This window comes from Pseudophryne corroboree, chromosome 9 (assembly GCF_028390025.1).
Source record: "Pseudophryne corroboree isolate aPseCor3 chromosome 9, aPseCor3.hap2, whole genome shotgun sequence".
Classification (NCBI taxonomy): Eukaryota; Metazoa; Chordata; class Amphibia; order Anura; family Myobatrachidae; genus Pseudophryne; species Pseudophryne corroboree.
Genome location: NC_086452.1, coordinates 263,411,482 through 263,424,788, shown reverse-complemented (window position 1 = coordinate 263,424,788; position 13,307 = coordinate 263,411,482). Strand labels below are relative to the sequence as shown.

General features: G+C 48.3%; 1 protein-coding gene across 1 annotated transcript in view; it reads left to right on the top strand.

Annotated features, from left to right (window-relative positions):
• DDR2 (discoidin domain receptor tyrosine kinase 2) overlaps positions 1-13,307 on the top strand; it is a 429,134-nt gene that overhangs the window by 101,831 nt on the left and 313,996 nt on the right. The window lies entirely within an intron of this gene.

Here is a 13,307-nt window from a genome sequence, read left to right as displayed (position 1 = left end):
GTAAGCCTGATATATGTACTGCTTGGTTTTGCTCAATTGTAAAAATTGGATCTAATGTTTATATTGGTCTTAACTGACTTATGGAAACCTTCATATTCAACTGACTTTGCTTTGTATGTACAAATACCGATTTGTCAATATAGTTATATGATGGATATTAATAAACATAAATTGTATAAATAAAATAACCTTTGCGCCATTAAGAGCAATTCCAGCTATGCTGAGCTGGGGAGCAGGGTGCCACCCACCCTCCAGGCCAGTGCAATTTTATTTTTCAAGGGCCACACCCTCATGTACATGGCTTGCACTGCTGCAAGCGAGAAGGCATCTGCCGCATGGACCGTCAAAAGTGAAGAAGGTACGTTTGCTGGGGAAGTGCGCGTGTGTGTGTGTGTGTGTGTGTGTGTGTGTGTGGGGCTAGGAAAGGGTTGTTGTGAGGTGATTAATAAATGGAGGAGAAAGCACTGAAGGGAGGGAGTGCCGTGAGAGGTGGTCATTGAAGGGGCTGGGGTAGATGGGTGCTGTGATCCCGCCTGTGCCACTCTGCCCTGTTATCTACCCCATCTCACCCCCAGACAATACTCTGTCATCCATCACATCTGTCCCTCAGACACTACCCTGTCACCCACATCTGCTCCAGATGCTACCCTGTCACCCACCACATCTGCCCCACAGATGCCACCTGTCACCCGGCACATGTGCCCTGCAGATGCTACTCTATCACTGAGCATATCTGCCCTGCAGACTCTCTCATCCTGTCACCAAACACATCTGCCCTGCAGACTCCTTCAACCTGTGACCCACTACATATGCCCCACAGACTCTCTCACCCTGTCAACCACATTTGCCCCACAGAATCTCTCAACCTGTCATCCACCACATCTGTGCAGGCTCTCTCACCCTGTCACCCACCACAACTGTCCCCACTCGCTCTCCCAGCCTGTCATCCACTGACTTGCACCACATATTCTCTCATCCTATTCCCCACCAGACCTACACCACTGATTCTCTCACCCTATCATCCACCAGACCTGCAGCACAGATTCTCTCACCCTATCGCCCACCAGACCAACACCACAGATTCTCTCACCATGCGAAACACCAAACCTGTCCCTGCAGACACTGAGTCTGCAGTTGCTGCTGGTGCCACTCATGGTGAGGGAAGGACTGGGAGCTCTCTATTCTCTTCTGCTACTAACAGGCCAGGACAGTCTTCTGTGGGGGGCTGAGGCAATTACTGTGTGTTTTATTTTTCTCTTACGTCCTAGAGGATGCTGGGGACTCCGTAAGGACCATGGGGAATAGACGGGCTCCACAGGAGACATGGGCACTAAAAAGAACTTTAGGTGCACTGGCTCCTCCCTCTATGCCCCTCCTCCAGACCTCAGTTTAATACTGTGCCCAGAGGAGACTGGGTGCACTACAGGGAGCTCTCCTGAGCTTCCTGAAAAGAAAGTATTTTGTTAGGTTTTTTATTTTCAGGGAGACCTGCTGGCAACAGGCTCCCTGCATCGTGGGACTGAGGAGAGAGAAGCAGACCTACTTAAATGCTAGGCTCTGCTTCTTAGGCTACTGGACACCATTAGCTCCAGAGGGAGTCAGAACGCAGGTCTTCCCTAGCGGTTCGTCCCGGAGCCGCGCCGCCGTCCTCCTCGCAGAGCCGGAAGATAGAAGCCGGGTGAGTATAGGAAGGCAGAAGACTTCACAGGCGGCAGAAGACTTCTGAGCTTCGGAGAGGTAACGCGCAGCGGTAACGGTGCACGCCATTGCTCCCACAACACACACAGCGCACACTGTGGGGTGCAGGGTGCGGGGGGGGGGGGGGGCGCCCTGAGCTGCAATGTAGACCTCAGCACTGGCTTTTAGGAATATAATTACTCAGTTTGATATTATTTCAGAGCCTCCGCCAGTTTAAAGAAAGAGCGGGACCGAAGCCCGCCACTGAGGGGGCAGGGCTTATCCCTCAGCACTCACCAGCGCCATTTTCTCCTCAAGCACACGCTGAGAAGCTGGCTCCCCGGACTCTCCCCTGCTGATCACCGGTGACAGAGGGTTTTAAAGAAGGGGGGGGGGCACATAATTGGGCGCAGTGAATAGAGCTGTATCTGGGTAATATTTTTTCTTTTTCCCAAGATTATTGGCGCTGGGTGTGTGCTGGCATACTCTCTCTCTGTCTCTCCAAAGGGCCTTGTGGGGGAACTGTCTCCAGATAGAGCTTTCCCTGAGTGTGTGGTGTGTCAGTACGTGCGTGTCGGCATGTCTGAAGCAGAAGGCTCTCCTAGGGAGGAGGTGGAGCGCATGAGTGTGGTGTCGCCGTCGGCAACGCCGACACATGACTGGATGGATATGTGGAATATTTTAAATGCAAATGTGAATTTATTGCACAAACGTTTGGACAACACAGAGGGTCATACCCTGCCTTTCCCTATGTCACAGGGACCTTCTGGGTCTCAAAAGCGTCCGCTTTCTCAGTTAGTTGACACAGATACCGACACAGAGTCTGACTCTAGTGTCGATTATGATGATGCGAGGTTGCAGCCAAAATTGGCAAAGAGTATTCATTATATGATTATTGCTATAAAGGATGTGCTGCATATTATAGATGACCCCGCGGTGCCTAATCCTAAGATCCACATGTTAAAAGAAAAGAAGCCGGAGGTTACTTTTCCACCTTCTTTTGAATTAAATGAGTTATTTGAAAGTGCTTGGGAAACTCCAGATAAGAATCCCAAAAGGATTCTTATGGCGTATCCTTACCGTATCAAGGACAGGATACGGTGGGAATCCTCCCCAAGGGTGGACAAGGCGTTCCAAAAAGGTGGCGCTGCTGTCTCAGAATACAGCGGCCCTCAGGGATCCTGCTGACCGCAAGCAGGAAACTACCTTGAAGTCAATTTACACACATACCGGTACATTACTCAGACCGGCAATAGCGTCGGCTTAGGTTTGTAGCGCTGTACTAGCGTGGACTGATACCTTATCTGCTGATATGGATACGATGGATAAGGAAACTATTTTATTGACCCTGGGACATATTAAGGATGCAGTCCTTTATATAAGAGAGGCTCAAAGGGATATAGGCATACTGGGGTCCAGAGCAAACGCTATGGCGATTTCTTCCAGGCGGGCACTGTGGACCCGACAGTGGTCGGGTGATGCCGACTCAAAACAGCATATGGAGCTTTTGCCCTACAAGGGTGAGGAGTTGTTTGGGGAAGGTCTCGCGGACCTAGTTTCTACAGCTACTGCTGGTAAATCAACTTTTTTACCTTATGTTTCCTCACAGCCTAAGAAAGCGCCACATTATCAGATGCAGTCCTTTCGGCTGCATAAATCTAAGAGAGCTCGGGGATCTTCCTTTCTTGCCAGAGGTAAGGGCAAGGGGAAAAAGCTGCCAGCTACAGCCAGTTCCCAGGAACAGAAGTCCTCCCCGGCTTCTACTAAATCCACCGCATGACGCTGGGGCTCCGCTGGGGGAGTCCGCTCCAGTGGGGGCACGTCTTCGTCTTTTCAAGCAGTCTGGGCTCACTCTCAGGTGGATCCCTGGGCAATAGACATTGTTTCCCAGGGGTACAAGCTGGAATTCAAAGAGGTGCCTCTTCGCTGGTTTTTCAAATCGGCACTGCCGACTTCTTCCCCAGAGAGGGAGGTAGTTTTGGCAGCAATTCAAAAATTGTGTCTCCAATAAGTTGTGGTCAAGGTTCCCCTACTGCAGCAGGGGATGGGCTATTACTCAACCCTGTTTGTGGTCCCGAAACCGGACGGTTCGGTCAGACCCATTCTAAATTTAAAATCCTTAAACCTATGCATAAAGTGGTTCAAGTTCAAGATGGAGTCGCTCAGGGCGGTCATTGCAAGTCTGGAAGAGGGAGATTATATGGTGTCTCTAGACATAAAGGATGCATACCTTCATGTCCCCATTTATCAACCTCATCAGGCGTTCCTGAGATTTGTGGTGGAGGATTGTCACTACCAATTTCAGACGTTGCCGTTTGGGCTGTCCACGGCCCCGAGAATTTTTACCAAATTAATGGCGGAGATGATGGTGCTCCTGCGCAAGCAGGGGGTCACAATTATCCCATACTTGGATGATCTCCTGATAAAAGCGAGATCGAGAGAACAGTTGTTGGTCAAAGTATCACTCTCCCTGAGGGTGTTACAACAACACGGTTGGATTCTAAACCTGCCAAAGTCACAGTTAGTTCCAACAACCAGATTGCCTTTCTTAGGCATGATTCTGGACATGGAACAAAAGAGGGTCCTTCTCCCAACGGAAAAAGCCCAGGAACTGCGGGACTTGGTCAGGGACCTGTTGAAGCCAGACAGGGTGTCGGTACATCACTGCACGTGAGTGCTGGGGAAAATGGTGGCATCTTACAAGGCCATTCCATTCGGCAGGTTCCATGCCAGAAACTTTCAGTGGAACCTTCTGGACAAGTGGTCCGGGTCCGGGTCACATCTACAGATTCATCAGATGATCCGCCTGTCCCCCAGGGCCAGGGTATCTCTCCTGTGGTGGCTGCAGAGTGCTTACCTTCCAGAGGGTCACAGGTTCAGAATCCAGGACTGGGTTCTGGTGACCACGGACGCGAGTCTACGAGGATGGGGAGCAGTCACACAGGGAAGAAACTTCCAGGGTCTGTGGTCAAGCCAGGAGGCTTGTCTACGCATCAACATTCTGGAATTAAGGGCCATATACAATGGCCCTTCGTCAGGCGCAGACCTTACTTCAAGGTCTACTGGTTCTGATTCAGTCAGACAACATCACAGCAGTGGCTCATGTAAACCGCCAAGGCGGCACAAGGAGCCGAGTGGCAATGGCAGAAGCCTCAAGGATTCATCGATGGGCGGAGAGTCATGTAAGCTTTCTGACAGCAGTCTTCATTCTGGGTGTAGACAACTGGGAAGCAGACTTCCTCAGCAGACACAATCTGCATCCAGGAGAGTGGGGACTTCATCAGGAAGTCTTCGCAGAGATTGCAAGTCAGTGGGGTCTGCCTCAAATAGACATGATGGCTTCACGCCTCAACAAGAAACTTCCGAGATATTGCGCCAGGTCAAGGGACCCTCAGGCGATTGCAGTGGACGCACTGGTGACACCGTGGGTGTTTCAGTCGGTCTATGTGTTCCCTCCTCTTCCTCTCATCTCAAAGATACTGAGAATCATAAGACGAAGAGGGGTTCAAGCGATTCTCATCATTCCAGATTGGCCTCCAAGGGCCTGGTATCCGGATCTACAGGAAATGCTCTCAGAAGATCCGTGGCCTCTTCCTCTCAGGGAAGACCTGTTACAACAAGGGCCCTGTCTGTTCCAGGACTTACCGCGACTGCGTTTGATGGCATGGCGGTTGAACGCAGGATCCTAGCGGAGAAGGGCATTCCGGAGGAGGTCATTCCAACTCTGATAAAGGCTAGGAAGGAGGTGACATTGAAACATTATCACCGTATCTGGAGGAAGTATGTGTCTTGGTGCGAAGCCAAGACTGCTCCTCCGAAAAAGTTCCATCTGGGCCGTTTTCTCCACTTCCTGCAAACAGGGGTAAATTTGGGCCTAAATCTGGGCTCCATTAAGGTTCAGATTTCGGCCTTATCCATTTTCTTTCAAAAGGAATTGGCTTCTCTTCCAGAAGTCCAGACTTTCGTGAAAGGGGTGCTGCATATCCAGCCTACTTTTGTGCCTCCAGTGGCACCATGGGACCTTAACGTGGTGTTACGGTTCCTTAAGTCTCACTGGTTTGAACCGCTTCAAACAGTTGAATTTAAGTATCTTACTTGGAAGGTGGTCATGTTATTGGCCTTGGCTTCGGCACGGCGAGTGTCAGAGTTGGCGGCTTTGTCTCACAAAAGCCCTTATCTGATTTTCCATGTGGATAGAGCTGAGTTGCTCGCCCCAATTTTTGTCTAAGGTGGTTTCTTCTTTTCATATGAACCAACCTATTGTGGTACCTGTGGCTACAAGGGACGTGGAGGATTCTGAGTCCCTAGATGTGGTCAGGGCAGTGAAAATTTATGTGGCCAGAACGGCTCGGTTTAGGAAAACAGAGGCTCTGTTTATCCTGTATGCAGCCAACAAGGTTGGTGCTCCTGCGTCTAAACAGACTATTGCTAGCTGGATCTGTAACACGATTCAGCAGGCTCATTCTACGGCTGGATTGCCGTTACCGAATTCGGTTAAGGCCCATTCCACTAGGAAGGTGGGCTCTTCTTGGGCGGCTGCCCGGGGTGTCTCGGCATTACAACTTTGCCGAGTCACGACTTGGTCGGGTTCAAACACTTTTGCAAAATTCTACAAGTTTGATACCCTGGCCGATGAGGACCTAATGTTTGCTCATTCGGTGCTGCAGAGTCGTCCGCACTCTCCCACCCGTTTTGGAGCTTTGGTATAATCCCCATGGTCCTTACAGAGTCCCCGGCATCCTCTAGGACGTAAGAGAAAATAAGATTTTAAACCTACCGGTAAATCTTTTTCTCGTAGTCCGTAGAGGATGCTGGGCGCCCGTCCCTGTGCGGACAACATCCTGCAGGACTTGTATATAGTTGTTGCTTACATAAGGGTTATGTTTCAGTTGGATCAGTTTTGGACTGATACTGGTTTTGTTTCATACTGTTGACTGGTTCGTATATCCCATGTTATACGGTGTGAATTGTGTGGCTGGTATGAATCTTCTTGCCCTTGGATTTACAAAATCCTTTCCTCGTACTGTCCGTCTCCTCTGGGCACAGTTTCTCTTACTGAGGTCTGGAGGAGGGGCATAGAGGGAGGAGCCAGTGCACACCCATACCTAAAGTTCTTTTTAGTGCCCATGTCTCCTGTGGAGCCCGTCTATTCCCCATGGTCCTTACAGAGTCCCCAGCATCCTCTACGGACTACGAGAAAAAGATTTACCGGAAGGTTTAAAATCTTATTTTTCCTATGAGGCAAAAGTATTTGTGTTTTTTTCCTATAAGGGCTAATTTGTGTGTGTATTTATCTTTTCCTGTAGGGGCCAATATGTTGATTGTTGTTTAACAATGTCATTGTTTGTTTCCTATAGGGGCCAATGTGTTTCTTTTTTTTTTTTTTGGGGGGGGGGGGAAGCTGAGGGCAATGTGTTTGTTTTCTATGGGGGCAACTGTAGTGTTTGCTTGTGGGGTCAATGTGTTATTCCCTGTTGAGGCCAGTGTTTTTTTTCCTGTGGGTGCCAATGTGTTTGATTTTTTTCCTTTCAGTACCATTTTTTTTCCTGTGGGGGCCAACTGTAAGGTTTTTTTAGACCATGGGGGTCATTGTGTTTTATTGTTTGCAGTGGGTGTCAGTGTGTGTGTGTGTGTGTGTGTGTGTGTGTGTGTGTGTGTTTTTTTTTCTTCCCATGGAGAGGAAAGTGTTTGTGTCACGCCTGAGGGTTGGATCTGGCTTGGGTAGGTGTGGGGTTCTAATGCAGGAGCTGAAGGTGTGTGGATGGTCCGAAGGCATATATAGAACTGAAAATAACTTTATTGTACAGGAAACTGGACAGGAACCAGATGGTGACTGGACTGGAAGCAGATGGTGGCTGGACTGGAAGCAGATGGAGTGGAACTGGAATAGTAACTGGAACCAGACTGGAACTGGAATAGTAACTGGAGCCAGACTGGAACCAGAATAGTAACTGGAAATGGACTGGAACTGGGAGATGACCAGGCTGGAACTGGTGAGTGGCCAGACTGGAACCATTAGGTGACCAGACTGGAACCGGCAGGTGACCAGACTGGAACCAGCTGGTGACGAGAAGCAAGTCTCTTAACAGAACAGACTGGAGCACAGTGGTAACTGGAGACTTGCATTAACCAGACTGGAATTATACCTGGGAGCTCAGCGCAGAGCTATAACTTCAGCAGAAGCAATGTTGTACTGGCTATTTGAGCCAGTCAAGAACTGGAATTTGTAGGGCTGAGCATGAGGTGATTGGATGCTGTGGTCAGCTGGTTTTAGAGCAGCATCTGGATTAGCTATGGAGAGTCGGCTGACTGCATCCAACAAGGCTGTGTCGCTATCTGGGTTTGGAGGGAACTCTGGCGTTCAGTCTGTATTGTACAAAAAATGCTGAGAGCGCTGTGCAGGGACAGCATGTACAGACTTCACTGACAGCTGGGCACAATGAGCAGAAAGCTGTAGACTACTCATGTGGAAATCCTCACTCAGGAGTTTAGCAGCAAGTTACATAGACTGCACTTTTATGCTTAACAGACTTCTGAGGTAATGAACTCAGCAAGGCAAAATATACTTGGAACTGGTGTGCTGGCCTAAACCCATCATGCAGGATAGAGAACTGCAGGAGTGATGGCAGACATAATGAATTTAGTCAGGATTGTAACAATTTGTTTGTTTTTCTGCGGCCAGTGGCCCTCATTCCGAGTTGTTCGCTCGCTAGCTGCTTTTAGCAGCATTGCAAACGCTATGCCACCGCCCTCTGGGAGTGTATCTTAGCTTAGCAGAATAGCGAACGAAAGATTAGCAGAACTGCTACTAAATACTTCCTTGCAGTTTCTGAGTAGCTCCAGACCTACTCCTAGATTGCGATCACCTCAGTCCGTTTAGTTCCTAGTTTGACGTGACAAACACGCCCTGCGTTCGGCCAGCCACTCCCCCGTTCCTCCAGCCACTCCTGCGTTTTTACCTGGAACACCTGCGTTTTTTAGCACACTTGCTGAAAGCGGCCAGTTTCCGCCCAGAACCACCCACTTCCTGTCAATCACACTACGTTCACTCGAGCAATAAAAAAACGTGGCTCGAGCTTGTGCAAATCTCCAAAGTTTTGTGTTAAATTACTGAACGCATGCGCACTGCGTACCATGCACATGCGCATTTTCCACCTAATCACTCTGTTGCGAAAAACGGCAACGAGCGAACAACTCGGAATGACCACCAATGTTATTTTTTCCTGTGTTTTCCAATGTGTTTTTATTTTTACTGTATGAGCCAATGTGTTTTAGTTTTTCTGTCGGGGCCAACGTATGTCTCTTTCCTGTGTGGGCCAATGTGTGTGTGTTTTTTTATCCTGTGGGGGCAATGTGTGTATATTTTTACTCTGTGGGAGCCAGTGTGTGAGGGGTGGTCCAAAAATTTTTGCACATGATGCTAGTAGACCATGGTCTGGGGGAAGTGTTGTGAGGCAGATATTGAGGGGGCCAGGGAGTGCTGTGAGGTGGTTATTAAAGGGGCCAGAGGGTGCTATGAGGTTGATATTAGAGGGATGAGTGGGAGTGCTGTGAGGTGGACAGTGAAGGGAGGCGCAATGAGGTGGACAGTAAGTGAACTGTGAGGGGGGTCAGTGTGGGCTGCTAGTGGCTTAGTGTTATACTGTATATGCGGTGAGGACTCAATACAGCTACGTAGGGTTCTATCAGGGAGATATGAAGAGAGGACTAGATGAGTCAGCCATGGAGGGGAGATCAGAGAGCTCTGCAGGGGGCAATCAGAAAGTTATGAGATGCTATGTAGGAAATATTCAGATTTTGTTGTTTTTTTTTGCCACATCCATTTTGCCATTGCTGTGCACTGGTAGAAAAGCTGGGGCCACGTGATTGCATTTGCTTCCCAGGCTAAAAGTTGACAGCCAGCCTCTGGTTAACTTACTCTACCACTTAGCAGATATAGCCATGGGTAGGTCAACTAACTGTCATGAACATGTGCAATAGAACCGAAAGCCTAATGGGGAGTTAACTAGCACAGTCTAAATAATAACAGAAGCTGATTGGATGCTATGGGCAACTTCTCTACTTTATATCTCTCAAAGGTTTGAAACATCTCCCCTATAATTTGGGCTTACAGTTCCACTAATAAAAAGTGCAAAACAGTTACAACATAAATATGCTGTAAATTTAAAAAATTGCTAAAACAACCAACAGTTCTCAGTGCCGCAATAGAGACCAGTAGAGGGGGAACCCTGTACCGTCGGCCTGAGACAAGGTAAGTATAATTGGGCGGCGCTCAGGTGACCCAAGTCAATATTACTAATCCCAAATACAGTATATATATAACTAGAGATGAGCGGGTTCGGTTCTCCGAGAACCGAACCCCCCCCGAACTCCACGTGTTTTACACGGGTCCGAGGCAGGCTCGGTTGTTCCCGCCTAACTTGGAAAACCCGAACGAGGAAAAACATCATCATCCCACTGTCGGATTCTCGCGAGATTCGGATTCCATATAAAGAGCCGCGCGTCGCCGCCATTTTCACTCGTGCAGAGTACAGAGAGGACGTGGCTACGTTCTCTCAGTGGCAAATCTCAATATCAGTGCTCAGTATCAGTGCTTATTGCTGCTCAGTAATACTAATACAGTGTCTCTCTTGTGCTGCATCTTGCTGCTGTAGGGTGCTGTGGTAGTAGTGTCCTGTGACTGCATCGGTCATCATCATTCCAGTCACAGTGGTATCTGGGGGGTGACAATTCCAGAGTACTTTTGTGCTGCACACTAGTACTAGTACAGTGTCTTGTGCTGCTCAGTGTCGGTTCTTAGAAGTATCATCACAGTGCTCAGTATCACTGCTCATTGTCTTGTGCTGCATTGTGGTGCTCAGTAACACTACATTACTAATACTAGTACAGTGTCTTGTGCTGCATCGTGCTGCTCAGTATCAGTGCTCCGTAGTATCATCAGTGCTCAGTATCACTGCTCATTGTCTTGTGCTGCATTGTGGTGCTCAGTAATACTACATTACTAATACTAGTACAGTGTCTTGTGCTGCATTGTGCTGCTCAGTGTCAATTCTCAGTAATATCATCATAGTGCTCAGTATCACTGCTCGTTGTCTTGTGCTGCATTGTGGCGTTCAGTAATACTACATTACTAATACTAGTACAGTGTCTTGTGCTACATCATACTGCTCAGTGTCAGTTCTCAGTAGTATCATCAGTGCTCAGTATCACTGCTCATTGTCTTGTGGTGCTCAGTTATACTACATTACTACTACTAGTACAGTGTCTTGTGCTGCATCTTGCTGCTGTAGGGTGCTGTGGTAGTGTCCTGACACTGTGCATAGGTCATCATCATTCCAGTCACAGTGGTATCTGGCATCTATCTAGTGGTATCTAACTCCAGACATTACTGCCGTCTAATTCCAGATATATTACTGGCATATAATTCCACACATTAAAAAAATGGAGAACAAAAATTTGGAGGGTAAAATAGGGAAAGATCAAGAGCCACTTCCACCTAGTGCTGAAGCTGCTGCCACTAGTCATGGCAGAGACAATGAAATGCCATCAACGTCGTCTGCCAAGGCCGATGCCCAATGTCATAGTAGAGAGCATGTAAAATCCAAAAAGCAAAAGTTCAGTAAAATGACCCAAAAATCTAAATTAAAATCGTCTGAGGAGAAGCATAAACTTGCCAATATGCCATTTACGACACAGAGTGGGAAGGAACGGCTGAGGCCCTCTCCTATGTTCCTCATGACTAGCGGTTCAGCTTCACATGACAATGGAAGCACTCATCCTCCCACTAGAAAAATGAAAAGAGTTAAGCTGGCAAAAGCACAGTAAAGAACTGTGCGTTCTTCTAAATCACAAATCCCCAAGGACAGTCCTATTGTGTCGGTTGTGATGCCTGACCTTCCTAACAGTGGATGGGGAGAGGTGGCTCCTTCCACCATTTGCACGCCCCCTGCAAGTGCTGGAAAGAGCACACACAGTCCAGTTCCTGATCTTCAAATTGAAGATGTCACGGTTGAAGTACACCAGGATGAGGATATGGGTGTTGCTGGCGCTGAGGAGGAAATTGACGAGGAGTATTTTAATGGTGAGGTGGTTTGTTTAAGTCAGGCACCCGGGGAGACACCTGTTGTCCGTGGGATGAATAAGGCCATTGACATGCCTGGTCAAAATACAAAAAAAATCACCTCTTCGGTGTGGAATTATTTAAACAGAAATGCGGACAACAGGTGTCAAGCCATGTGTTGCCTTTGTCAAGCTGTAATAAGTAGGGGTTATGGACGTTAACCACCTAGGAACATCCTCCCTTATACTTCACCTGGAGCGCATTCATCAGAAGTCATTGACAAGTTCAAAACCTTTGGGTAACAGCAGAAGCAGTCCACTGACAACTAAATCCCTTCTTCCTCTTGTACCCAAGCTCCTGCAAACCACACCACCAACTCCCTCAATGTCAATTTCCTCCTTAGACAGGAACGCCAATAGTCCTGCAGGCCATGTCACTGGCAAGTCTGATGAGTCCTATCCTAACTGGGATTCCTCTGATGGATCCTTGAGTGGAAAGCCTACTGCTGCTGTTGGCGCTGCTGCTGTTGCTGCTGGGAGTCGATCGTCATCCCAGACGGGAAGTCGGAAGACCACTTGTACTACTTCTAGTAAGCAATTGACTGTCCAATAGTCCTTTGCGAGAAGATGAAATATCACAGCAGTCATCCTGGTGCAAAGCAGATAACTCAGGCCTTGACAACTATGTTGGTGTTAGACGTGCGTCCGGTATCCGCCGTTAGTTCACAAGGACTTAGAGAATTGCTTCAGGTAGTGTGTCCCTGGTACCAAATCCCATCTAGGTTCCACTTCTCTAGGTAGGTGATACTGAGAATGTACACAGACATCAGAAAAAGTGTCCTCAGTGTCCTAAAAAATGCAGTTGTACCCACTGTCCACTTACCCACGGACATGTGGACAAGTGGGCAGACTAAGGACTATATGACTGTGACAGCCCACTGGGTAGATGTATTGCCTCCTGCAGCAAGAACAGCAGCGGTGGCACCAGTAGCAGCATCTCGCAAATGCCAACTCGTTCCTAGGCAGGCTACGCTTTGTATCGCCGCTTTCCATAAGAGGCACACAGCTGACAACCTCTTACGGAAACTGAGGAACATCATCGCAGATTGGCTTACCCCAATTGGACTCTCCTGGGGATTTGTGATATCGGACAATGCCATTATTGTGCATGCATTACATGTGGGCAAATTCCAGCTGGTCCCATGTTTTGCACATTCAATAAATTTGGTGGTGCATAATTTTTTGAAAAATGACAGGGGCGTGCAGGAGATGCTGTCGGTGCCCCGAAAAATTGCAGGCCACTTTCGGCATTCAGCCACCGCGTGCCGAAAACTGGAGCGCTAGCAAACACTCATGAACATGCCCTGCCATCAGCTGAAGCAAGAGGTGGTAACGAGGTAGAATTCAACCCTCTATATGCTTCAGAGGATGGAGGAGCAGCAAAAGGCCATTCAAGCCTATACATCTGCCTACGATATAGGCAAAGGAGGTGAAATGCACCTGACTCAAGCTCAGTGGAGAATGATTTCCATGTTGTGCAAGGTTCTCCAACCCTTTGAACTTGCCACACG